The sequence below is a fragment of the Quercus suber genome, unplaced genomic scaffold (assembly GCF_002906115.3).
Source record: "Quercus suber isolate HL8 unplaced genomic scaffold, Cork oak 2.0 scaffold_513, whole genome shotgun sequence".
Lineage (NCBI taxonomy): Eukaryota > Viridiplantae > Streptophyta > Magnoliopsida > Fagales > Fagaceae > Quercus > Quercus suber.
In genome coordinates, this window is record NW_027069962.1 from 244,222 (window position 1) to 269,271 (window position 25,050).

General features: G+C 37.1%; 2 long non-coding RNA genes across 6 annotated transcripts; one reads left to right on the forward strand and one right to left on the reverse strand.

The window, feature by feature from the left end:
* Positions 1-3,959: 3,959 nt before the first annotated feature.
* Positions 3,960-5,961, forward strand: LOC112017722 (uncharacterized). Of its 2 annotated transcripts, none has more exons than XR_002883501.2 (3): positions 3,960-4,336; positions 4,626-4,732; positions 5,666-5,961. It is a non-coding gene; the product is annotated as an uncharacterized LOC112017722 (long non-coding RNA). The 2 variants fall into 2 exon arrangements; XR_010625026.1 differs by having other exon boundaries at positions 3,960-4,201.
* Positions 5,962-6,509: 548 nt separating this feature from the next.
* Positions 6,510-18,587, reverse strand: LOC136063340 (uncharacterized). 4 transcript variants are annotated; one of them, XR_010625025.1, is made up of 3 exons: positions 18,187-18,384; positions 17,332-17,418; positions 6,510-6,792 (listed from the first exon to the last, which is right to left on the reverse strand). It is a non-coding gene; the product is annotated as an uncharacterized LOC136063340 (long non-coding RNA). The 4 variants fall into 4 exon arrangements; XR_010625024.1 differs by lacking the exon at positions 6,510-6,792 and adding an exon at positions 16,414-16,930; XR_010625023.1 differs by lacking the exon at positions 6,510-6,792 and adding an exon at positions 16,414-16,977.
* Between the last annotated feature and the right edge of the window lie 6,463 nt (positions 18,588-25,050).

Sequence of the window (25,050 nt, forward strand, 5' to 3'; positions counted from 1 at the left end):
TTAGTTGTCAATTAAATGCTCTTAGTATGTACCTCCAAATTTTATGCAAAAGTGCCTCAAGACATGGATTTTGAATATAGTTGCACTTTAGTCTTTAGAGTATGCTGATTGCAGCTTTGTGTCATTGAAACATCCCAAGTTCATTTGATAATGAATGGGTGTATTCCATATTGTATTAAAATCTTCATTTTAAATGGATCCATTTCGTTATTTAGATTAAATTTTACCAATCCAACTAGATGGAGAATTAGAGAAAAAACATTCTTGCAACATTGTCAAATTTGGTGAAGCCAATAACTGCAAATGCCTTTGCAAGGCTTCAGTTCCTCTAGTAATAGTAACTATGTTTTTTTTTTTTCCATAACCTGCGGCCTGTGGTGGAGGATTTTATAGCCTTCGATTAAGACTGCAAATCTTGTAATAGACTTTTAACTATTTATAGTTTCTATGCATATCCATATTTCTTCCCCCAAAAAAAAAAAGTTTTCAAAGTAACTTCTGTTTAGAGAGTTAAAGGCTTTCAGCCCAATTGCAACAATAATTTTTCTTATAATAAAATTAAAATGTATAAGTGGGTGCTTGCCTTTGGCATGTCATAACTCATAACCAATTTTATTTATTTTTAGTTTGGTAAAATTTTTTGTAGATAATCAATATTATTGTAGTGGACTGGTGCACAACCTCCGTATGTACTTTCAAGTGTGGAAAACATGACTAAGAAAAAAATAATTAATCAAATGGTCATACTGTGATTAGGGATGTGGCTCTTTTCAATAATTGAAGTTTTTTTTTTTTTTTCCTTCGTTATTTTTGTAATTTTTAAGTGCGTGATTATATTTCCATCTCTTTTATTTGTGGAACATAAAGTGGTACGCGAAAAATGGGACAGAAGATTTGGACTCCACTTAGAGATACAACTTGAGCAAAGAAAAAACTCTCTTTTTCTTTTTACTCACTGTGTATCTCTCACAATTTTCTCTTACTCTCTCTATTTTTCTCTTCTCTTTTGCTTGCTCTCAGTCACGTAGTTCTTCAAGACTGCACCGTCCTCAGTCTCACTCGCTGGAGAAATTATACAGTCCTCTGATGGACCACGTCACTTATTCACCATTTCACTAAAAGACTCCCACTTGTATAAAATTGCTGAGTCAGTAATAAGTTTCTGTTTTTTAAAAAAATTTAACTTAGCAATTTTAAAGAAGTAAGAGTCTTTTAGTGGAATGGTTGACCACGTCACTTGTCCGCCTTTGAGAACCTTATTGTTATTTCTCCACCCTGGGACTTCTCCTCTTCACCCTTCTTCAAATGGCCGAATGGCCTTATTTTATATTTCTTCATCTTTTCATTCTTTTCTTCCTTTCACACTCTTGACATCAAATCACAATAAATGCACCTCACTTGCCTTGACTTTGCTTTAGCCAATTTCTTTTTTCTTCTGCTCTCCCCTAAGAGAAATTATACAGTCCTCTAGTGGACCAAGTTACTTGTCCACCATTCTACTAAAAGGCTCTACTTGTTTAAAATTGCTGAGTCAGTAATCAGTTTTTGTTTAAAAAAAAATTTTAACTCAGCAATTTTAAACAGGTTTAAGTCTTTTACTGAAGCTGTTTTTAACTCAGCAATTTTAAATCTTTCCCATTAGTAAGTGACAATGTTAGGGAGTCCACGAAGCTCACCGCATAGCCGACGAGTTGACCTAAGGCAATGAAAATGGGTAACCGACGCTAATAAAGCTGAAGGGTGCAGGCGAAGCTGACGACCCTAACGAGGTCGTAGGCAAAGCTGACAACCCTGACGAGGGAGTAGGCAAATCTGACGACCCTAAAGCTGACGACCCTGACGAGGTCGTAGGCAAAGCTGACGACCTTGACGAAGGGAGTAGGCAAAGCTGACGACCCTGAGAGGTCGTAGGCAAAGCTGATGACCTTGACAAAGGGAGTAGGCAAAGCTGACGACCCTAAAGCTGACGACCCTAACGAGGTTGTAGGTAAAGCTGACGACCCTGACGAGAGAGTAGGCAAAGCTGACGACCCTAACGAGGTCATAGGCAAAGCTGACGACCCTGACAAGGCAGTAGGCGAAGCTGATGACTCTAAAGCTGACGGCTCCAATGTATTCTTGACTTGATCAAACCTTAGGCAATGAAGATGGGTAGCTGACGCTAATAAAGCTGAAGGGTGCAGGCGAAGCTGACGACCCTAACGAGGTCGTAGGCAAAGCTGACAACCCTGACGAGGGAGTAGGCAAAGCTGACGACCCTGACGAAGGGAGTAGGCAAAGCTGACGACCCTGAGAGGTCGTAAGCAAAGCTGATGACCTTGACAAAGGGAGTAGGCAAAGCTGACGACCCTAAAGCTGACAACCCTAACGAGGTTGTAGGTAAAGCTGACGACCCTGACGAGAGAGTAGGCAAAGCTGACGACCCTGACGAGAGAGTAGGCAAAGCTGACGACCCTAACGAGGTCGTAGGCAAAGCTGACGACCCTGACAAGGCACTAGGCGAAGCTGATGACTCTAAAGTTGACGGCTCCAATGTATTCTTGACTTGATCAAACCTTAGGCAATGAAGATAGGTAGCTGACGCTAATAAAGCTGAAGGGTGCAGGTGAAGCTAACGACCCTAACGAGGTCATAGGCAAAGCTGACAACCCTGACGAGGGAGTAGGCAAAGCTAATGACCCTAAAACTGACGACCCTGACGAGGTCGTAGGCAAAGCTGATGACCCTGATGAAGAAAGTAGGCAAAGCTGACGACCCTAAAGCTGACGACCCTAACGAGGTTGTAGGTAAAGCTGATGACCCTGACGAGAGAGTAGGCAAAGCTAACGACCCTAAAGCTGACGACCCTAACGAGGTCGTAGGCAAAGCTGACGACCCTGACAAGGCAGTAGGCGAAGCTGATGACTCTAAAGCTCTCCCCTAAGAGAAATTATACAGTCCTTTAGTGGACCAAGTCACTTGTCCACCATTCTACTAAAAGGCTCTACTTGTTTAAAATTGCTGAGTCAGTAATCAGTTTTTGTTTAAAAAAAAATTTTAACTCAGCAATTTTAAATAGGTTTGAGCCTTAGGCTTCGCTTGGGAAGAGGGAATGGAATGGAATGGAAAGGAATAAAAAGAATAATTTTAGAATATTCTTCCCTTCTCTTGTTTGGGAGTTTTAATAGAGAGAATGGAAAGTTCATTCCCTTATTTGGGAGTTTAAGTGGGAGGGAATGAAATGGGTAGGAGGGAACACTCATTCCTCTCTATTCCCTTAAAACCTCAAATTTTCATTCCCCCCGAAATTTGGAGGAATGAGAGGGAATGGAATTAGATTTAATAATTTTTTTACTAAAAATCCCAAAATACCCCTATATATTAAACCCTTTATTTTAAAATAAGGGTCTAAAAGTAATATTGTCATAAAATGATTCCATTCCATTCCCTCCATGTTGCTCCCAAACAGGATTACTTACATTCCATTCCTTTTCATTCTTTTCCATTCCTTTATTTTAAAACATCCAATCAAGGTTACTTAATTCCATTCTATTCCATTCTTTTCCATTCATTTCCCTTACTTAAATACATTTCATTCCATTCCATTCCTTTCCATTCCCTTATGATTATCTCATTCCATTCCATTCCATTCTATTCCCTTGTGAACTCCCAAGTGGAGCCTAAGTAGAATAGTGGACCACGTCACTTGTCCACCATATGGACCTTATAATTTCTCCTCCCCTAAATGTCGAATAGCCTTAATGCATCAACCCATTTCTTTGAGAAAGTATATCATGCTTCGGTAATACTAACTCAGTATCTGTTTTGGTGTTTTCTACCTAATAAACAAGTGGCACCTGTTTCAGAAAATCACATCAGACTACCCCACTAATCCAAACAAAAAGACCATCTTGACCCTGAAATTTTTTCGAAACCCCACCCTATGACTCCTCTCTTTCCCCTTCTTCCGCTTTTTGGAATCTAATTCCCTAATCAACTTTACTCTTCTTTAGTTCTTCTCTATCTCTCTCTCTCTCTCTCTCTCTCTCTCTCTCTCTCACCCAAACTCCATTCTACCTGCAACTACAACTTCTGTTTCCTTGCTGCACCGCTCTCCCCAATCTCCAGTTATGACCAGTGACCACCACAAACTACAGCAATTACCTCCAGTTCTGACCACCACAAAGCACCCCCTACCTGTGGTTCCGCCGACCACCTCTAGGTATTCTCTCTTTGTGGTAATTTTCTCATATTTTTTTTCTTTTTCTTTTTAAAAATATCCATATACACTGATAGCCCTCAGCCCTACCTCCAAAATGTATTCAAGCGTATAGATGAAGAAAATAGCAATTTGTGGGTAAGTTCGGATCAGGCCAAAAATTTGAAGTTACTATGCTTATCTATTATTTTTACCCATTATATTTATATGAGTGTGTAGTCTAGATTTGTAACATAAAGATCCTTTTATGGTATTGGAGAATTAGAAGACTTAAAGTTACAAAGAAATAATATAATCTGGAATTCTAAGTACAAATTACATTTGTTTTTACTATAAATTTTCTGTTAATTTTGTTTCCATTATCAATTATGTTAATAAAATATTTTTATTTTCTGTTGTTTATTTATTTGGTTTTTGAAAATTCAAGGAGCGGACTATCAACCTAACGTGGTGTTAGGCTAAATAGAGTTGTGGTACAAAAGAAAAGGTGGTTGCAAGGAAGTTTTGTATGCAGAGAGCTCATTGTAGGAGAAGGTAGGCAGTCAATGGATAATTTTGATAAGAGGAATTAGTCATATTCTTTGACAGGTACAATACTTTGTCTAGTTTACTGTTGGTAAAGCCGTAAAGGTATGATATAACACATAACGTGCTTATTAGCACGTTTGACGTTCTTAATTGTGTCTTCAATGTTATTGTTGCTGGTGATACTTACTACACAGCTATTACCATTTTCTTTCATGACTTTTTCATTGGTGGATATCATTTTCGTTTTATTAAATTTATACATTTCATTTAGTAAAAGTTTGTCTTAGTTTACTGTTGGTAAAGCCGTAAAGGTATGATATAACACATAACGTGCTTATTAGCACGTTTGATGTTCTTAATTGTGTCTTCAATGTCATTGTTGCTGGTGATACTTACTACACAGCTATTACCATTTTCTTTCATGACTTTTTCATTGGTGGATATCATTTTCGTTTTATTAAATTTATACATTTCATTTAGTAAAAGTTTGTCTTAGTTTACTGTTGGTAAAGCCGTAAAGGTATGATATAACACATAACGTGCTTATTAGCACGTTTGATGTTCTTAATTGTGTCTTCAATGTCATTGTTGCTGGTGATACTTACTACACAGCTATTACCATTTTCTTTCATGACTTTTTCATTGGTGGATATCATTTTCGTTTTATTAAATTTATACATTTCATTTAGTAAAAGTTTGGGGTTTAATTATTTCCAAAATGAGTGAATGAAATTCTGTTTTCTTTCTTTGAATTTGTTTTTGATACCATCAGATTTGTTGGAAATTTGTAGTGGCAAAGCTATTCATATAGTTTTGTATTTTACTCTGCAATTACTAGTACTGTTTAATGCCTATGATTGTGCTAGGTACTTTAATTTCTTATTCTTATGTGAGTGCCTTCTTTTTTTCTTTTTCTTTTTTTTTTTCTTTTTTGCACAGATAAATCTCCAAGGCTGGAGCTCAAATGTTGTAAAACATTGAAAGAGAATATCAAGTAGCTTATGTTGGGTTATTGATGGAAGATGTGATTTGCAAATTGTCTCACTATCTATATTTATGAATGTTGAGAAAAAGAAGACATTTGAGGTCTTCTACTTAGGCAATTGTATGATCGCAAGTTGTCTTGACTTTTGAGAGCCATAATTTAAGAAAAAAGTCTTATAAGTAGATTGTTTCATTTCATGTTTGTCATACAACTTTCATATATGAATAGCGGACAATTATATTGTTTTCAACTTTGTTTTTCGCTGAGATATTGTTTTCAAGTTTGTAATTGCAAATATTATCTTCAAGCCAATTAGGATACAATAAAGAATGCTTGAGTTTTCATCATTATATATAGAGGTGGACCTCGCCCAAAGGTGAAAAAAAATTCTGAAGTAAAGACTGATCTAGTTTTAAGCAGAATTTTATGATTGCACAACAATTTACTCATAAAGCTCAAATTCAAATTTGATGTATTAAATTGTTTTGTAAATTGATTATAATTGTTGGATTTGAGAAAAATTGAAGATTGAATGGATAAACATTTTGGCAACACAAATTAGAGGGTACATCAATGTATTTAGTTCATCTTAATACAATTAAATTTTGATCATATTGAACAAAAGTCCTTTGTAAGGTTAATTTTAAGCAAAAGAAAATGAGAACTCCGAAGTCATCTCCAAGACTATTTGCAAATTGTCTAGATGGGAGGAACTGTAATCACCCTCCAAAATTATCAGCCTCTCCCTTAATGAATTTTACGACCTTCATCTACAATTGTCTTATTCAAAGATGCAAGTATAGAAATGAACTTTACCATTACATTCAAAAATATTCATCATTTTCATATAGAATCTAACATTTTTGTTTAGCCACATTAGTTACAAAATGTATCCAAAAGAGTTGTTACAAAAGGTATCAATTGTCCAAATTGTTAGATATTCCATCTAAAAAACTGTCCAAGTCAAATATGTTGCCCAAAAATATTGTCCACTAGTTGTGCATATATCTATGCAGTTTGCTATCCCAAAAAACTGTCCAAAAACGTTCTCCATTATTCTTTAGAATCTTGTGGTAGGGCCCTGGAAAAAAAAAATTATTTGTTAAAGGGCCTTCTTCTTTTTTTTTTTTTTTTTTTTCTTCCTAATGTAAAAAGTTTATAAAGTAACATATTGTACGTGACATTAAGGTACTTTCTTGAAGCATTCATGTATAACTAAACATGGGATAAGCAATAGATAACTCCGGGGAAAATAATGATGATTGAATATCTCCTAAGTAAAAGAGGAAATAGTAAAAAATGGTTTAACTTAACAAGCAAAGCTATGAAAAAAAGAGAGACTAAAATAGTAATTTTGAACATACTGTTAGGTTCTAAATGTTTAGAACAATTGGCAAATCGTGAACACAAACTTGTCTAGATATAGATCTTAGAGTCTATAGGTTTTATTAGACAATGCTCAAGGTGATTCAAGTCAAGATTCAAGAACATACAAGCTGCAGAAAAAAGACTTCGTATTCTGCCTGGTTCGATCGATCGAAGAACAAGCTCGATCGATCGAAAATCGTATCTGCAGAATTTTAAGTCGGCCCAAACAGCAACTTAAGCCCATTAAGGATTAGGGTTTCAGATCTAATTCTCCCACTATATAAAGGAAACCCTAAGCCACGTTGTAAGGTTGAATTTAATCAACCATCTAATTGGCTTTATTCCGTGACCAATTTGCTTGTAATTTAGCACTTAGTAACCCTGTATTTAGGTGGAAAAATTGTAAGGGTAGTGTGTGAGAAGATGTGAAGAAAAGCTCAAGAGTGTGCAAGAAAAACAGAGTCTCGCGACTAGGACTTGCGGGTGGCTCGCGACTGGCAAGCCGCGAAATGCAGTCACGTGAGAGGCACACTGGAAAGCTGAAGGGTCACGCCAGCTGTCACGCTACAGGACAAAAGTTCCAGTCTGGCCAGGCCGTTACGTCGCGACTTGATTTCGCAACTTGGCCAAGCCGCGAGTTCAAGTCGCCAACTTGCCCTGTTTGGCAAAAACTGACGTTTTGCATTCCCTTCTCACCCTACTATATATATACCCTTATACCCATCATTTTGAGAGAGCTTCCAGAGAGAATTTTGTGAGAGAAAACCCTAGAGAAATACAAGACTGATTCATCCCCAATCTTCATCTAAAGAGACTCTACAAATTCCTCTACTCTCTTTCTCTCCATTGTCATACCCTTGAGAAGTCATTTACCAAACCCTTGTCTCACCACACCCACGTCTGTGAGAAGGTCCATTTAGTGCTTTGGGAAGCAGTTTGGAAAGGAACCAATATACATTGGTTGATGCTATGGTCAAGTAGCGGAATCTGGGAAGTTAGAGAAGAAATAGGTTCGTCGTAACCTCGTTGGAGCAAGAAGCTTGGAGGGCTTAGGTACTTGGGTAGATTAGGCTTGAAGGGTCTTCTGTTGTTCATGTATCCCAACTACATTCTTTAGTGGATTATTTGACCGCTTGGAGGGCGGCGGAGAGGTTTTACGCCGAGGACTTCGATTTCCTCTTCGATAACACATCGTGTGTTGTCCGTGTGTTTGCATCTTCTTTCCCTTTACATTTGCCTTATATTTACTGCTGTGGATGTGTTTATATTTGGCTTAGATTGTTCTATCAATTCTGTTATAAGCTTGTTATCATATTCTGCACATAAATTGTTTGATATAAAGCTTGAATTGGTATTTATGTTATTTGGGGTCTAAACGTTCAAAGGTGTTGTATACCCTTATTGAACTTTCAATTGGTATCAGAGCAGGTGCACTTGTTGTGGTTTTAATACTTGAGTGTGATCCTTGACCCCTTGGTGAGATGGATAGGTCTCAATCTCTCAATGTTCCACCATTTTTTGATAGTAATAATTATGCATTTTGGAAAGTCCAAATGAGGGCGTTTTTGTGTTCTATGGATGAGATTGTGTGGGATGCAGTTGATATAGGTTGGACTAAACCGGAGGCTCCTAAGGCAAATTGGGATAAGGATGCTCTTACAGCAGCAAATGCAAATAGCAAGGCATTGAATGCTATCTTCTGCGGTGTTTCTTCTGAAGAATTCCACCGGATTTCTCACATCTCCATTGCTAAGGAAGCATGGGAAATTCTGGAGACAACCTATGAGGGAACTAAGAAAGTGAAGGACACAAAACTTCAAATGCTGACCACTCGCTTTGAGGAGTTAAAAATGAGTGATGAAGAGTCATTTGATTCATTTTATAGCAAACTGAATGAAGTGGTTGTTGGTAAATTTAACTTGGGAGAAAAGACGGAGGACTCAAAGATTGTAAGGAAGATCCTTCGGTCACTACTAGAAAGTTTTCGTGCTAAAGTTACAGCCATTGAAGAGAGCAAAGATCTTGATGAAATCAAGGTTCAGGAGCTGGTCGGTTCTCTGCAGACATATGAGTTGTCCCTGCCCTCACAGAAGAAGAGCAAATCACTTGCTCTTAAAACAATTGATAAGAGAGTAGCATCTCATGATATTTCAGAAGAAGATGGAGTGGAGAAGGAAGTAGCATATCTGGCGAAAAACTTCCGAAAATTCCTGAAGATGAAGAACAGTGGAAAACCATTCAATGATAGGAAATTTTCATCTTCAAGAGGTGATAGGAAAGAGTTTACGAGGAAAGAAGGGAAGGAGTCTCAATCTTCCTCGGACATTGTGTGTTTCGAGTGTAATGGACATGGACACTTCAAAAAGGAATGTCCCAATTATTTGAAAACAAAAGGAAAGGTCTATGCCACAACTTTGAGTGATGCTGATTCATCAAATTCTGACTCTGAAGATGGCTGTGACAGAGAAGGAAATTACTCCGCTTTCATGACCATTGCACATGTGGAGACTTTGGATGAGTTGGGTACACTTGTAAAAGAGCTTGGGGAACATTCTGATTTGGAGTCTATGGGAATAGTCGAAGAGTCTGAAGATGAGGAAGTTGGAGAAACGGTGGGATTGCAAGAGACTTACAACTCGCTCCTTGAGAAGACCGGTGAATATGCTAAAGTGGCTAATGCAGCCATCAAGAAGATGAAGAGAGCTGAGGAAGATTACAAAAGTCTCCTGGCACGATATAAGGAGGCAAAATGTGAAATTGAAACACTTAATGGTGAGCTATCAGAAGCTTACACTAAAGTGAGATTCCTTGAGCAAGAGGTAGTACAATCTCATGCCAAGGTAGATAGGATCTCCTCCAGGAAGCTAGATGATGTTATTTCATCCCAAAAACATGCCTCAGACAAGTCCGGGTTGGGATATACCGGAGGGAGCAGCTCATCAGCCAAAGTCACCAAGGAAGTAAAGTTTGTAAAAACCAATGAGACGGCTGTTGATAAGCCTACTCCAGAGAAAGTTGAGGTCAAGAAGAAACAGAATGTGGCAAATCAACGGGAATTCAACAAGTCCCGAAATCAATCTGAAGTCAGATTTGGAGCTAGAGGAAGATCTCTTCCAAGACAGCAGCAGGGTCCTAGAATAAACTATATTTGTCACTATTGCGGACTGCAAGGACACACTAGACCCAACTGTCAAAAGCTAAGAGCAGACAACAATGCGAGTGTATCTCGGTCACGAGGAAGAAGAAATGTCTTGAGGTCTTGGGGTGGTGAGCAATCAAGGAGCCAAAACCATGATCCCGGAATGACGGACGTGATGAAAATGATTGGCGCCTTCACCACCTGCTTGGAGAGCTTCAACAGGAGGTTTGAAAGTCCTAACTCTCGTACCCGATCCATCAAGGATATCACCCCAAACGCATGTGACGTGTGGGTGACAAAGGGTACTCATGCATAAGCATCATAACGTGTCCATGCATCAATTCTTCCTATGATTTGTGGATAAGATTGGTTAGTTGCTTTGTGTTTTTGAGCATTTGTTTAATTTGTGGTTTGTTTGTGTTTAAGTTTTTTTTAAATCTTTCTTCTATTGTTTTTGTGTCAAAAATCCAAAAACACATAAAAAGTTGAAAATCCAAAAAGTTTGATCACTTTGTTGAGTTTTGTCTCCAAGCATGTTTTGCCCTGTACCTTTGTACTTATGGCTTTGTGCATTTAACGAGCATAGCTTGTCTATCATGCACTCATATCATTGTGAAAGAAATTCTGAAATCTATGTGATTGTTGTAAATAGATCTTCAACCTTGTCATGAATGATTAGTGAATGGTTTTGTTGATCTTGAGACATGCATAGACTCATGCCTATATATCTTCCCACTTTTTATTTTTTTTGCTTTAAAAGAGCTCTCTAAATGTAAATCTCCAAATGAAAAGAGATATAGAGCTGCAAAAGCCTGTCGCACAAACTAGTATTTGACTAGGAAAAAGGGAAAGCGACCAAAATAAAATGTGTGATGCTCAAAAAGCCAAAGGCTAACTCATCAATTGAAATATCAAAAATTTCAGGCATCTATCTCACAATGAGATTCTCTTTGCTCAAATGTTGCAAACAATATGTTGAATATGGAGCCAAATGAAAAGCTTCAAAGTATTGGTATCAAGTACTTGTGGGAGGTCATATATGCATGTTTCTATAATTGAGATAGGTCACATTATCTAGTGCTAGTTGTGTATGCCTTGATTGAATTGATCATTGAAGCTTCACATTGGACTAAGAACTATCTCATTTTTGATATCCACACACATCACACAAGTCTATGTTCAACGAATGCCATATTCATTTGTGTGATTGTACTTGTTTAAATGTGTTTTCACATGCTCAATCTTAGTGGACAAACACAAAAAGATTTTTGAGTATTTTTGTTTTGTTTTTGGAAAGTACTTTGTTTTTCCAAAATTGTGAAATTTTCTCAAAAACAGTGGTACCCTGTTTTGGCGACTAAGTCGCGGGTCAGCACAGTCGCAAGCCCCAGTCGCGAGCTCAGTCAGAGATTTTCGCGACTTACTGGCGAGTTACTACTCTAGTCGCGAAAAATACTTAGAAAATTTTTGAAAAATTTGTGTTTTGCTCTTTTCGCGGCTCATTTTGGCGGCTTGTTCGCGGGTGGAAGGTCCAATCGCGAGGGTTACTCAGTGATTTTCGCGGCTCAGCTCGCGACTCCTTCGCGACTAAACCTTCCAGTCGCGAAAAACACTTAGAAGATTTTTCTAGAATCTTTCCTTCACAGTGTTTCGCGGCTTGATCTGGCGACTTACTGGCGACTTGGATAAGTCGCGAAAAACGCATGTTTTGCGTTTTAAAGACAGTTTTTAAAATCGTTTTTTAGTTTTTCCCTCGAAGTTTTATGACTGTTCACTGTCTTCCCCATTTTTCTTTCAAACACTCCGTTTCTCACTGAAAAAGTATCCATTTTTACATCATGTCTTCATCAAACAGCAAAAGAAAGGTATGGATTCTTTCTATCTTCCTTCATTGTACTTGGTTCAAGTATCTTTTTGGTGTGAATAGTGTCCCTGTTGTGTTGAGTTGTAATGGGTTTGAACATGTGTCTATGGGTTTGTATGTTGTGTGTTTTGATGGTTTTATCTTGCCCATACTGTGGTTCTCTGTGATTTTTTTTGTTCATGAGTTTGTCTATTGAAAGACGGTGTTATATGATGTGGTTCTAGAATGTGGTGCATTCCTCATATTATGTTTTTGGCATTTTGTCATGTGTAATATTGTGAGTATCTGTTCTGAAATGTTCTGCCACTCATGATATTTGGTGTTCCGAGTTGTGGTTAGTCTAGTTAATGTGTTGTTATTGTGCTTTTGTGAAAAATCTGGTCTTTTCTTTCCTGACAATAAGCAATCTGATGTTTGCTTCCTGTGCTATTGCATTTTGGTTCTTTTCTGTATGTCAACATTGTTGCAGATATCTCGTTGTTCATCCAGAGGCAAAGGCATTGTCACTGATGATCCGCCAACCCCGGTTGCTAAACGGACTCGTTTATCGTATAAGTCATCCGAAGAATCTACATTTCAAAGGTTCAGGACTCCTACTGACTCAAAGACCTACACCGATATCTTCAAAGAGTCCACTCCCATTGTGGAAAGAGTGGTCAAGTTTGATACTCTAGAGGCAACATTTATCCCTAAGATATTTGAAGGAAGAGATTGGACTGACTTATTTGGCAAGTTTGAGGATCCAACTGAAGATTTGGTCAAGGAATTCTTTTCAAATGCCAGATACACAGGAGTCGAGTTAAAATGCTGGGTTCGAGGAACAGAATTTTCCATAAATCCAGACTCCATTGCTAAGATTCTTCACATAACCAGACCAAAAGATGTGGATCGAACTCCATACGATGATCGCGAACTTCATGCACAAGACATCCTTCATGTTCTGGGAACTGAACATGAAGTGGGAAGCACAGGATCATCTATAAGCACTGCCTTATTTTCTCCAGAATTGACAACCTTGAAGCTAATCATGTTCTCCAATCTCTATCCACTGTCAAACACTACCTTCATCAACCTAGGAAGGGCTAAGTTTCTGTGTGATCTTATTTCTGGTGCCCCAATAGACATCTGTGCTCATATATTCCATATCATCGGGAAAACATCGGCCCGTTCAGCAACACGAACAATTCTTCCCTTCTGCAGTCTAGTCATGAAGATTGTTCTTAGTAAAGGTATTAGCCCTTCATCAAATGAGAGAGTATTGACTCGTTCCCGACCAATATCCCACTACTCTCTCCAAGCAAGCCAGAGCCACTCTTCCAAGAAACCTAAGACTGAGCCATCCACACAGGCATCCCCATCTGCTCCTACTACAGTTCCTCCTGCACAATCAACCGGCACTCCGTCTATTCCACCTGGTTTCCAAATGCCAAAACAAAGTTATTTCACTGAAACCGTGCTACATCGGATTTCGGACTTAGAACGACTTCTCAACTCCTTTCATAATCAAACTCAAATGCGTCTCGGAACCATTGAGTTACAGTTAGATAACATACAACAGAAGTTGGAAGACAGCCTTTAGCTATTCGTGCCAAAAAGGGGGAGATAATTGAAGCATAGCAAGGGGAAATGAAGCTGAAGACTAAAAAGAAGGGTGCATACTGAAAGGGGGAGTTTGTACATTGTGCATTTTGGAATTGAAAGGGGGAGTTTAAATATTTTTGTTGAAAAAGTCTTTTTGCTTTATACACTGGTTTAAGTTTGTTTTAAAACTCTCAATATGTGAATTATTGGTAGTAGTTGTTTATTTCAGCACTTATATAGTATGATGTTATTCAGCTTTTAGCATTGTTTGTTTGTCTTTTGTACCCATTGTTGCTTTTGTAAGCTTTGAGGGTTGTTTCTAGCACTTTTGCATGATTGTAGGCTTGTATGGTTTGTGCCATGTATTTGCAAAAACTTTGCTTATGCAGCCTTTGTGCTTTGTGTTTTGGTACTTGTTAATGCTTTGCATTACCCTAAGTACAACACTCTTGTGCCCTTGTAGGATTGTTCCTAGATGCATATATGTTTGTATGCATTGGTTGAGTGTTGGACTTGCAAATGATTCTCTTCAATTGAGTTTATCATTTTTGCATGTCCGGATGTTCATTCCTTGTGTGAATGAACATAGTAATCACTTTTGCTTAAGTGACTACTGGTGTTGATCTTGCCATGAATTATTGCTTTTATGCCTATGTTCATTTTTGCTTGATCATGCTTATTTTGCTCCATATGCATATTAAGTTTTCTGCGTACAATGATATTGCTATGTTATTGTGTTTCAGGAGTTACTTATTCATATGTTCAAGAGCTTTTCAGAATCTAGAGTTAGGTGTGAGTGAGTTTTCCAACTGTTCCCAACTCACGTTTAAGTCTAGAGTCTGTTGTAGGGTTTTGTCACGGAATAGCCAAAGGGGGAGATTGTAAGGTTGAATTTAATCAACCATCTAATTGGCTTTATTCCGTGACCAATTTGCTTGTAATTTAGCACTTAGTAACCCTGTATTTAGGTGGGAAAATTGTAAGGGTAGTGTGTGAGAAGATGTGAAGAAAAGCTCAAGAGTGTGCAAGAAAAACAGAGTCTCGCGACTAGGACTCGCGGGTGGTTCGCGACTGGCAAGCCGCGAAAGGCAGTCACGTGAGAGGCACACTGGGAAGCTGAAGGGTCGCGCCAGCTGTCACGCTACAGGACAAAAGTTCCAGTCTGGCCAGGCCGTTACGTCGCGACTTGATTTCGCGACTTGGCCAAGCCGCGAGATCAAGTCGCCAACTTGCCCTGTTTGGCAAAAACTGACGTTTTGCATTCCCTTCTCACCCTACTATATATACACCCTTATACCCATCATATTGAGAGAGCTTCCAGAGAGAATTTTGTGAGAGAAAACCCTAGAGAAATACAAGATTGATTCATCCCCAATCTTCATCTAAAGAGACTCTACAAATTCCTCTACTCTCTTCCTCTCCATTGTCATACCCTTGAGAGGTCATTTACCAAACCCTTGTCTCACCACACCCACGTCTGTGAGAAGGTCCATTTGGTGCTTTGGGAAGCAGTTTGGAAAGGAACCAATATACATTGGTTGATGCTATGGTCAAGTAGCGGAATCCGGGAAGCTAGAGAAGAAATAGGTTCGGCGTAACCTCGTTGGAGCAAGAAGCTTGGAGGGCTTAGGTACTTGGGTAGATTAGGCTTGGAGGGTCTTCTGCTGTTCATGTATCCCAACTACATTCTTTAGTGGATTATTTGACCGCTTGGAGGGCGGCGGAGAGGTTTTACGCCGAGAACTTCTGTTTCCTCTTTGATAACACATCGTGTGTTGTCCGTGTGTTTGCATCTTCTTTCCCTTTACATTTGCCTTATATTTACTGTTGTGGATGTGTTTATATTTGGCTTAGATTGTTCTATCAATTCTGTTATAAGCTTGTTATCATATTCCGCACATAAATTGTTTGATATAAAGCTTGAATTGGTATTTGTGTTATTTGGGGTCTAAACGTTCAAAGGTGTTGTATACCCTTATTGAACTTTCACACGTTTTTGAGACTTTTGAGGGAGAGATTAGAGTGCCTCTTGTGCCTCCTTTTATTTTTAGGGTTTTGTACCCAAACCTCTCTAAGATCTTTGTTGCTCATATTGCTGTTTATGTGAATCTCTTGTGAGATCTTTGAGGAGCTTTCCTTCACATAAACTTAGGGTTATCAACATCTTGATAATCATTCAGTTGCAGATTCATTGAAGTTTAAAGAATATCAAGCGGGGGTGCTTGTACTTGATTGAAGAGTCCAAGAAAGAAGGAGTCCGTGGATTCGGAGCTTGCACGTGATCGTATCAGTAAGTTCTACTGGTGGGTAGTATTAGGAAGTCGAGCGGGGAGCTTGTAGTCCTTTTGTATGAACTTCGATTCTTTCATAGTGGATTCAGGTTTGCCTTGAGGATAGGTGGGTAAAATCCTCTCCAGATTTTTTACCGATTTGGTTTTCCTAGGTGATCATATCTTGTGTTATTTACTTTTCCGCTGCTATATATTCTTGATATGATTGTTTGATTGTTTTAACCTAGAATTGCTTAATTTGACTAAGTAACAACTTGGCTAATTAACTAGGCTACGCAATCTGGTTGGTTTAAGGGGTCTAAATTTCCAACACATACCATATACCATAGAACTAGTTTGCGGAGCTAGTGAACTAGTTGCATATTTTACACTTCTGATCTTTTCCACTTCTTCTTAATAGTCTCATCTGTTAGAGCATCCACAATAAGAAATGTTATCTCATTCTATTTTATCATCTCAAAAAACTACTTTATCAATTATATTATACCATTTTACAACATACTTAAAATCCCAACTTTTATTTTCCTATTATACTTATTAAAATAATATATTTACCCAATAGAATTTTTTTACGGGTATGTATCTTCCTGACTCCTCCATTCCTTTGCTTTTCACCTTCTTCTCCTTCTCCTTCCATCTTCCATCTTCATATCTACCCAATAAAACATACCCAGTAAATCCATTAAACATACCCAGCAAACATATCCAGCAAATCCATTAAACATACCCAGCAAACCCAGTAAAATCTTAACAGTATCAGGAAACCCCAAATCAATCCACCAGCAAATCTTAACAGCAAACCCAGCAAACCCAAATCAATCCACCACCCACTGATACACCACCTCAACACCACCTTGATCTGCCACATCTGCCCCTACATCAAACCCATGAGCTCCACCAACCCATGAGACCCACAGCAGCTTAGTCACGGCGAGCACGGCACCACCCTGATCCACGACAACAGCAGCACCCCGATCTGCCACATTAAACCATGAGCTCCACCAAATATGAGACCCACGGAGGCTTGATTCAAGGGAAAATAGAGGAAAAAAAAAAGAAAAAGAAAAGAAAAGAAAGGGAAGACAGGGACGAGAGAGGGAGAAGGATTGAATGAGAGAATTAGAATTGAAAAATAAGAAAGGAAAAAAAAAGACGAGATAAGAGTGTCGGTGAGAGAGTGAGGCTTTGATAAAGCAAATAGTAAATATAATAAAATATTAATATTTGGTTTTACAATTAAGCTACAGAGCGATTCTACCTTTAGAATGTAGAATCACACTGTAGCACAATTGTTTTTTTTTTTTTTTTTTTTTTTGCAATAATTACATTTTACAAGTTCTAATGGAGTGAGCATTTTGGGCTTGAATGCTAAAATACCCTTAGATTTGGCATTCTCCCTTTCCACTGTTGATGCTCTTAACAAGGCACAACCAATTAAAACATCGTTCCAATGACAGTTGATTCCTACAAATATTGCACATATTAAGTGATACTTATTAGTTCAATAAGTGGTATAAAAAATAGCATTCTCAAAACAGTCATAATCTAATTTTGATCCACCATCTCCCCTTTTCGAATGCCAAACCCTTGTTTAAAGCATGCTTATTATAAAGGTTATATGCTTCTCCTTGGGAACTCACTAGCATTCCAAGTTTAATTTCATAGTATTTACCCTTATATTTTATGATTTTCACTTTTTTCATTGTCACCAACTGTATCAACAGCATTTTCTGAAAAATCCATTACTAGTCTAGCATTTTCTTTTGTACCACAACTCAACTAAGCCTAAAACCACATTAGGTTGATAGTCCGCTCCTTGAATTTTCAAAAACCAAATAAATAAATAACAGAAAATAAAAATATTTTATTAACATAACTGATAATGGAAACAAAATTAACAAAAAATTTATAGTAAACACAAATGTAATTTGTGCTTAGAATTCCAGATTATATTATTTCTTTGTAACTTTAAGTCTTCTAATTCTCCAATACCATAAAAGGATCTTTACGTTACAAATCTAGACTACACACTCATATAAATATAATGGGTAAAAATAATAGATAAGCATAGTAACTTCAAATTTTTGGCCTGATCCGAACCTACCCACAAATTGCTATTTTCTTCATCTATATGCTTGAATACATTTTGGAGGTAGAGATGAGGGCTATCAGTGTATATGGATATTTTTTAAAAGAAAAAAAAATGAGAAAATTACCACAACGAGAGAATACCTAGAGGTGGTCGGAACCGCAGGTAGGGACGATGCTTTGTGGTGGTCGGAACTGGAGGTAATTGCTGTAGTTTGTGTGGTCATAACTGGAGGTTGGGGAGAGCGGTGCGGCGAAATGGAAGCTTTAGTTGCAGGTAGAATGGAGTTTGGGTGAGAGAGAGAGAGAGAGAGAAAAAAAAAAAAAAAAAAAAAAAAAAAAAAAAAAAAAAAAGATAGCTGAGAGAGGTAGAGAAGAACTAAAGAAGAGTAAAGTTGATTTGGGAATTAGATTCCAAAAGGCAAAGAATGAGAAAGAGAGGAGTCATAGGGCGAGCTTTTGAAAAAATTTCAGGGTAAAGATAGTCTTTTGTTTGGATTAGTGGAGTAGTCTGATGTAATTTTTTAAAGTAGGTGTCACTTGTTTATTGGGTAGAAAATTTCAAAACAAATGTTGAGTTAGTATACCGAACATGGTATACTTTCTCCATTTCTTTTCTTCTTTTTCTCCTCAACGTGTCCAACACGCCTAAGTCATTGCCCAAGAAGAAAATAGGCTGACTTTTGTGGCTTGTCCAACCACCTCTTTAATGAGGTGTTTTATTAAGTGTGGCTAGAATCACGGTGCTATGATGCACCCAACAAAAATGACCATATGTTAGATGTCATTTCAAATTTATAATATCTCAAATGATTTTTTGTATTAAAAATAACAAAATCTCCAAACTCTTATCATAATGTGTGATTAAATTTATATCAAATAATTTACATTAACAATTGTTCTTCAAATTTATTCATTTTAAATATTCAATACCAAAAACAACTATGAATCAGTTATGAAAGGTTCCTAAAGACCAAGGATGGCTCCACGTTGAAGGTAAGGTGATCTCAAGATCACCCTGACTTGGAAAAGTAATAATTATATATATATATATATATATATTTTTTTTTTAAATTTATGAGTTGTTATAATATATATATATATATATATTTTTTTTTTTTTTTAATTTATGAGTTGTCTATCCTTAAAAAAAGTTGTGACCACCCTAAATTTTTTTAGGTCCAACAAAATTAAACTTTGGTCATCTTAATAATATATTAGGTCCTTTCAAACAAAAAGAAAAAACCTTAAAAAAAAAAATTAGCTAAAATTTGAAGGAGATGTAGTTTGTAGCATTGAAAATAAAACTAATGCAATAATTTCAAAATATGAAAACTCATAGAAGGAAATTGTAAAATTTTATGTATTTGCGTTTTTTTTTTCCTTTCAATATATGAAATTATCCTTTTATTATATTTTTTTAATAATTAAATTCATTAATGACCACTCAAAAAAAAATTTCTTGAAGCGGCCTCCGCTTAAGACCACTACACTTGCAACACTTTATTTATTTATTTTTTACATAGCCAAACATAAGGTGAATCCTTAAAGGTGTTTGTTCATCAATTTCCATAACTCATATCTCTGTTTCCATAACTCATAACTCAAAAATGGTGGGACCCATAGCTAGAAGTCCGTTTGGCACCACCATAACTCTGTTTTCCTTACTCAATTATCTGATTTTTGAGTTATGAGTTATGGAAACTGAAAACACACGTTAGCTGTTTTCAGTTTCCATAACTCTGTTTTCAATGGCATTTTCGTAAATAACACTACATGGAGGGACCCACTGTCAGACTCAGCCACAACTTTTGACCATCTTTTTTTTTCTTTCTTTCTTCACTAGGTTCAGTGCGTGCATTTCTTCATCTTCTTTTTTTTTTCTTTTTCCTTTCACACTAGGTGGCTTCTTCTTCTTCCTTCACTGCATGCGGTTTCTGGGTTTTTTTTTTTTTTTTTTTTTCACTGGGTTCGGTGAGTTTGAGTACTAAAAAAAAAAAAATACATCGAGTGACAGGTATGGGCCACAAACAGTGTGAAAAATATTGAGTGATGACAAGTGTGTGATGGTGCCAAACGAGTAGGGTATTTTAAGTGATAAGTGATGAATGACGGAAATTGAGTGATGAAAAAAAAAACATCCAAACAAGGCCTTAGTGACCTCTTTTTTACATAGCCAAACATAAGGTGAATGCTTAGTGACCTTTCTTTAGGAGGCAGATTTTCTTGATGGAAACTAAAAGGGGAGAAAAAGTAAAGAGAGCCAAAGAGTTATTATTGCTTTACACTTAATGAAAATTGTAAAATAGGGGAGAATGGGACATGGGTCAAAATTGTTATACAGATATAAAGTAAGCTAATGAGTCCTTTTCATGATGTTAAAACATCGTTCACTACAAAGTAAGAAGATGGTGACCAACATCTTCCTTCAAACAAGCTCTCTCTTATAACCCACGTGGGTACTTTGTACAGTGACTGTCTTTTAACGTGTGAACATAAGAAGTAGCTTTTGCTTTCCTGCCCATGACTTGCCGTAGTCATATTATGGGTCCGTTTGGATACAACTTATTTTGCTGAAACTGAAAACATTGTAGCAAAATAATTTTTAAATGTGTGAATAGTACTGTGGAACCCATGAACAGTGCGTAAGCAGTGCATTTTGTCTCCTGCACAATGAATCCATGTGCATGAACAGTGCGTGTTACTATTCATACACGCTGAAAAAAATTAAAAAAAATTAAAAAACGTAAATGCTAAACTTAAAACGCAGATCCAAACGCACATTATATGTTACACCTTTTATTTATTTATAAGATTATATGTTACACCTTATAACAAAGAATAATGGTTTCTTCCTTTTTTTTCTTTTTTTTTTTTTTGTTCTTTCCTTGCTACAATAATTAGCAAACTTTGGTTCCATGGTGTTTGAAGAACTTATTGAGTGATCTCCTAAATAGACTATGCCCATTGAGGTACTAACCTCCCTTCTTAAGTTCTTACATCTTACTACTATTTTGTTTTTTATGTTTTTATATTACATATTTAATATACTACAATATTACAAACACACTCAATTTTACACCCAACTTCATCACTTATTGAAATAGTCGATTATGAGTAGTAAAAAAAAAGTAGTGAGTCAATGCAAAAAATTGTGAGCACAAAGTATCCATCAGTCACAATTGACTACTTTAACATGTTGTGAAATTAAGCGTGTCCCTAAATTTATTCTTTAACATAAAATATTGGCACTTTAAAATGTTATTGTTAGTTTTTTTTTTTAATTTTTATTTCTGATTGTTAATTAAGCCTTGATCTCCTACGATTCGTGTTAGGTGCCTTCTTTCTGCATGTAACCTCAATGTTTAGGCTGTCATTTGCCTTCTAATACTAGTGCATAATAGAAGAAAATGATTCAATATAGTTGGTGTATAAGATGATGCTTGAGAATCATTTTGCTAGAAAAAATATCATTTTTAGAACCAAACCGGTTGTTTTGATAATAGTGGATTCTCAGGAGTGGTGACCTTAAAATCACCCGTGGGGTTTTGCCGTGTAGGTTTTCCCCATTCGTAAACAAATCACCGTGTCAATTTAATTTTCGTTGCATACTTAGTTTAATTGGTGATTTGTTTGTGCTGCCACGTATATTGCATGTTAATCTGATTAATTAATAAACTTGGCTAATTAATCAATTAATCCATCACAAGGGTCAATACGTTTTTGGCCTATCAAGTGGTATCAGAGCAGGCACACTCTAATTAGGGTAATATTGTTGTGTGATCCATTAACCCCTGTTTGTCATGGATAGAGGACAGTCTCTTATTATACCTCATTTATTTGATGGCACTAACTATGCATACTGGAAAGTACGCATGAGAGCTTTCTTGTAGTCATTAGATGAGAAAGTGTGGCAAGTTGTGGAGATAGGTTAGACCAAGCTCACGAAAGCACCGGCCAACTGGGATGATGCTAAAATCAAGGCAGCAAACTTCAACAGTAGGGCATTGAATGCTTTGTTTAGTGCAGTCACTAATGAGGAATTCAAGAAGATATCCTCCACTAAAACTGCTAAGGAAGCATGGACCATTCTCCAGACAACCTATGACAAACTTCAACAGTAGGGCAATGAATGCTTTGTATAGTGCAGTCACTAATGAGAATTCAAGAAGATATCCTCCACTAAAACTGCTAAGAAGGCATGGACCATTCTCCAGACAACCTATGACAAACTTCAACAGTAGGGCAATGAATGCTTTGTATAGTGCAGTCACTAATGAGGAATTCAAGAAGATATCCTCCACTAAAACTGCTAAGGAAGCATGAACCATTCTCCAGACAACCTATGAGGGAACCAAGGCTGTCAAGGATTCAAAGCTTTAGAAGCTCACTACAAGCTTTGAAGAAATCAAGATGGAGGAGGATGAGTCATTTGATGAGTTCTATGCCAAGTTTAAGGACATAGTAAACTCAGCATTTAATCTTGGGGAAACCATTCCTGAACCCAAGATTATAAGAAATGTGCTCAGATCTCTGCCTGAAAGATTCCATGCCAAAATCATCGCGATTGAGGAATCAAAGGACATTGACAAAATTCCTTTGACAGAGTTGGTTGGCAATCTACAGACCTATGAGTTGGGTTTGACGAGGATAGGGAAATCAAGCAAGAGCAAGAGCATGGCTTTGAAAGCCAAGAGCAATGATACTGATGAGTTTTCTGATGATGAAGATTCTAAGATAAAGTCCTACATCACTAGGCAATTCAAGAAGTTTATGAAGAATGCCAATGCAAAGGGTTTCGACAAGGACCGTAGACAGTCGAGTTCTTCTCAGTCTAAGCACCAAGACAAAGGGAAGAAGGATGCTAGGGATGACGGTTAGTACACTGTTCCCTCAGGACCAAAGTTCTTTGGGTGTCAAGGTTTTGGTCACATGAAACAAGAATGCCCCACATATCTCAAGACCATTGGAAAAAGCAAGGAACTTACTGCTACATTGAGCGACACCGAGCCTGAGGATGATTCCAACAATGAGGATGATGGAATCCTGAATGCCTTCACTGCCACTGTCAATCCAACTAAGGGGATTGTTGAAGATGTGGATGAAGAAGAGGAATTGGTGGAGTCTAAGTTTGAGAAGATGGATGAACAAGATGACATCCACACAGCCTATGCAAAGTTATACAAGGTCTCAGAAAAGTATGAGAAGTTGTATAGGTTGACCACTAAGAAGCTTTGTGATATGGAGCTGGAGCAAGAAGAAATCTCTACAAAGTTTGATGAAGCCAATCAGACTATTGGAGCACTGAGGTTTGAGAATAACTTCTTGATTGAGAAGACCAAGAAGCTTGAGGCAGAACTGTTCCAAGTCAAAACTCAGCTGGAAAGGACTTCAAGCGCTAAACTCGATGAGATGCTCAGTCTTTAGAAATCTGCTTCCGATCGAACCGGTTTAGGGTATGATTTCTCTTCTCCTAGTGTTGTTTCTACTAGTACTACAGTTTTTATTCCTCCTACTAATAATGTTGAAATTGAGAATAATGATGTTAAAAATGAATTAGCTAGTGAGAACATAGACAATGGTAAATCTATCTTAGGAGCACCCCTTGAACTTGATAAGAAAGAGATTAAAAATCCTAGGGTTAAGAAGGGAAACTTTCAAAAGCCTAAGCAGAAAAAGCAGCATTTCTGTCATCATTGTGGAGCAGCTGGACATACTCGACCTAATTACTACAAGTGGCTAGCCACTCAAAAGAGCAATAGCATGATCGCGTCGGGAGACCAGAATCAGTTTCCATCCTCTTTTGCTCCTCTTAGAGATCTTTTTAAAGCCCTCATGTTCCTTTCGAAATTGAACGGTTTTAACTCTTCCCCCTCACCACCAGATCAAGGGTTTGCTAAACAGAAAGGTTCTTCCAAGGTGTGAAAGGAAAAGGGCTCCAAGTGATTCCATCGCTTATTCTCTCTCTCTCCTTCGTTGTTTCTGTTTTGCATTACTTGTGCGTTTTGCTTTATTGTTTTACGTCAGTCTAGTTTTATGCATTGCTTTGTTTAATTTGTTTTTGTTTGTTTTCTTTTCAGTTTTGGTTTGTTTTGTTTTTCATATAAAAATTAAAAAAATATATATTGAAAATTTGAAAAATACAAAAACAGTGTGTGTTTGTATACATTGGTACTTGTGTACCTTGGATGGCCATTGAAACAAAGTTTTCTAAACTTTGTATCCTTTGTAACTTAGATGAGTATCTCCATGCACAATTAAGCAAGTGAGCTTTATGGCTCGTGTTTGTGATGAGTAAGATTAAGTAATCTCTTGTACTTAACACTCGTATCACTCTTTTTGATAGAAATGACTAGAAAATCCTAAGAGAAAGGCATAAATAACTATCTCACCACTATTGCCCGCCAATCATGAAATGACATCTGTATGCTTCGGTATAGCAAAAGTACAATGTCAAATGCTTAACATCATTGGGTATTTCTTTTCTCTCTCTTATATGCTCATGCATGATTTGCTTAAAAAGAAAAATATACAAAGAAAAATAAAAGCAAAAAGAATCAAAATGCTTTATATATGATTGCAAGCGTGTATTCTAGGAGATGTGGGAGTTATAGGATGTACCTCGAAGGTGATAGTCCCCATCAAACAGTTATAATTGTGTGTGAGTTAAAGTAATTTTCTCATATCTCAAATCGTCATAACATGTAGACACTTATACAATCTTGCGATATTTTTCACACACATGTGTGTGAGTTAAAGTGATTTTCTCATATCTCAAATCGTCATAACATGTAGACACTTATGCAATCTTGCGATGTTTTTCACACACAACATGTAATATTCTTTGCTACTTTTGATACATGTGTAGGTACAATATGATTTGGTCATCACAAGGTTTACATGTGTTAATGTATGCTCACTAAACTATCTTAACTTATTTTTGAAATATAAAATTGGTTAGACTTGTTTAGCGTGTGTGTGTGTTTTGGGATCTATGTGCTTAACATT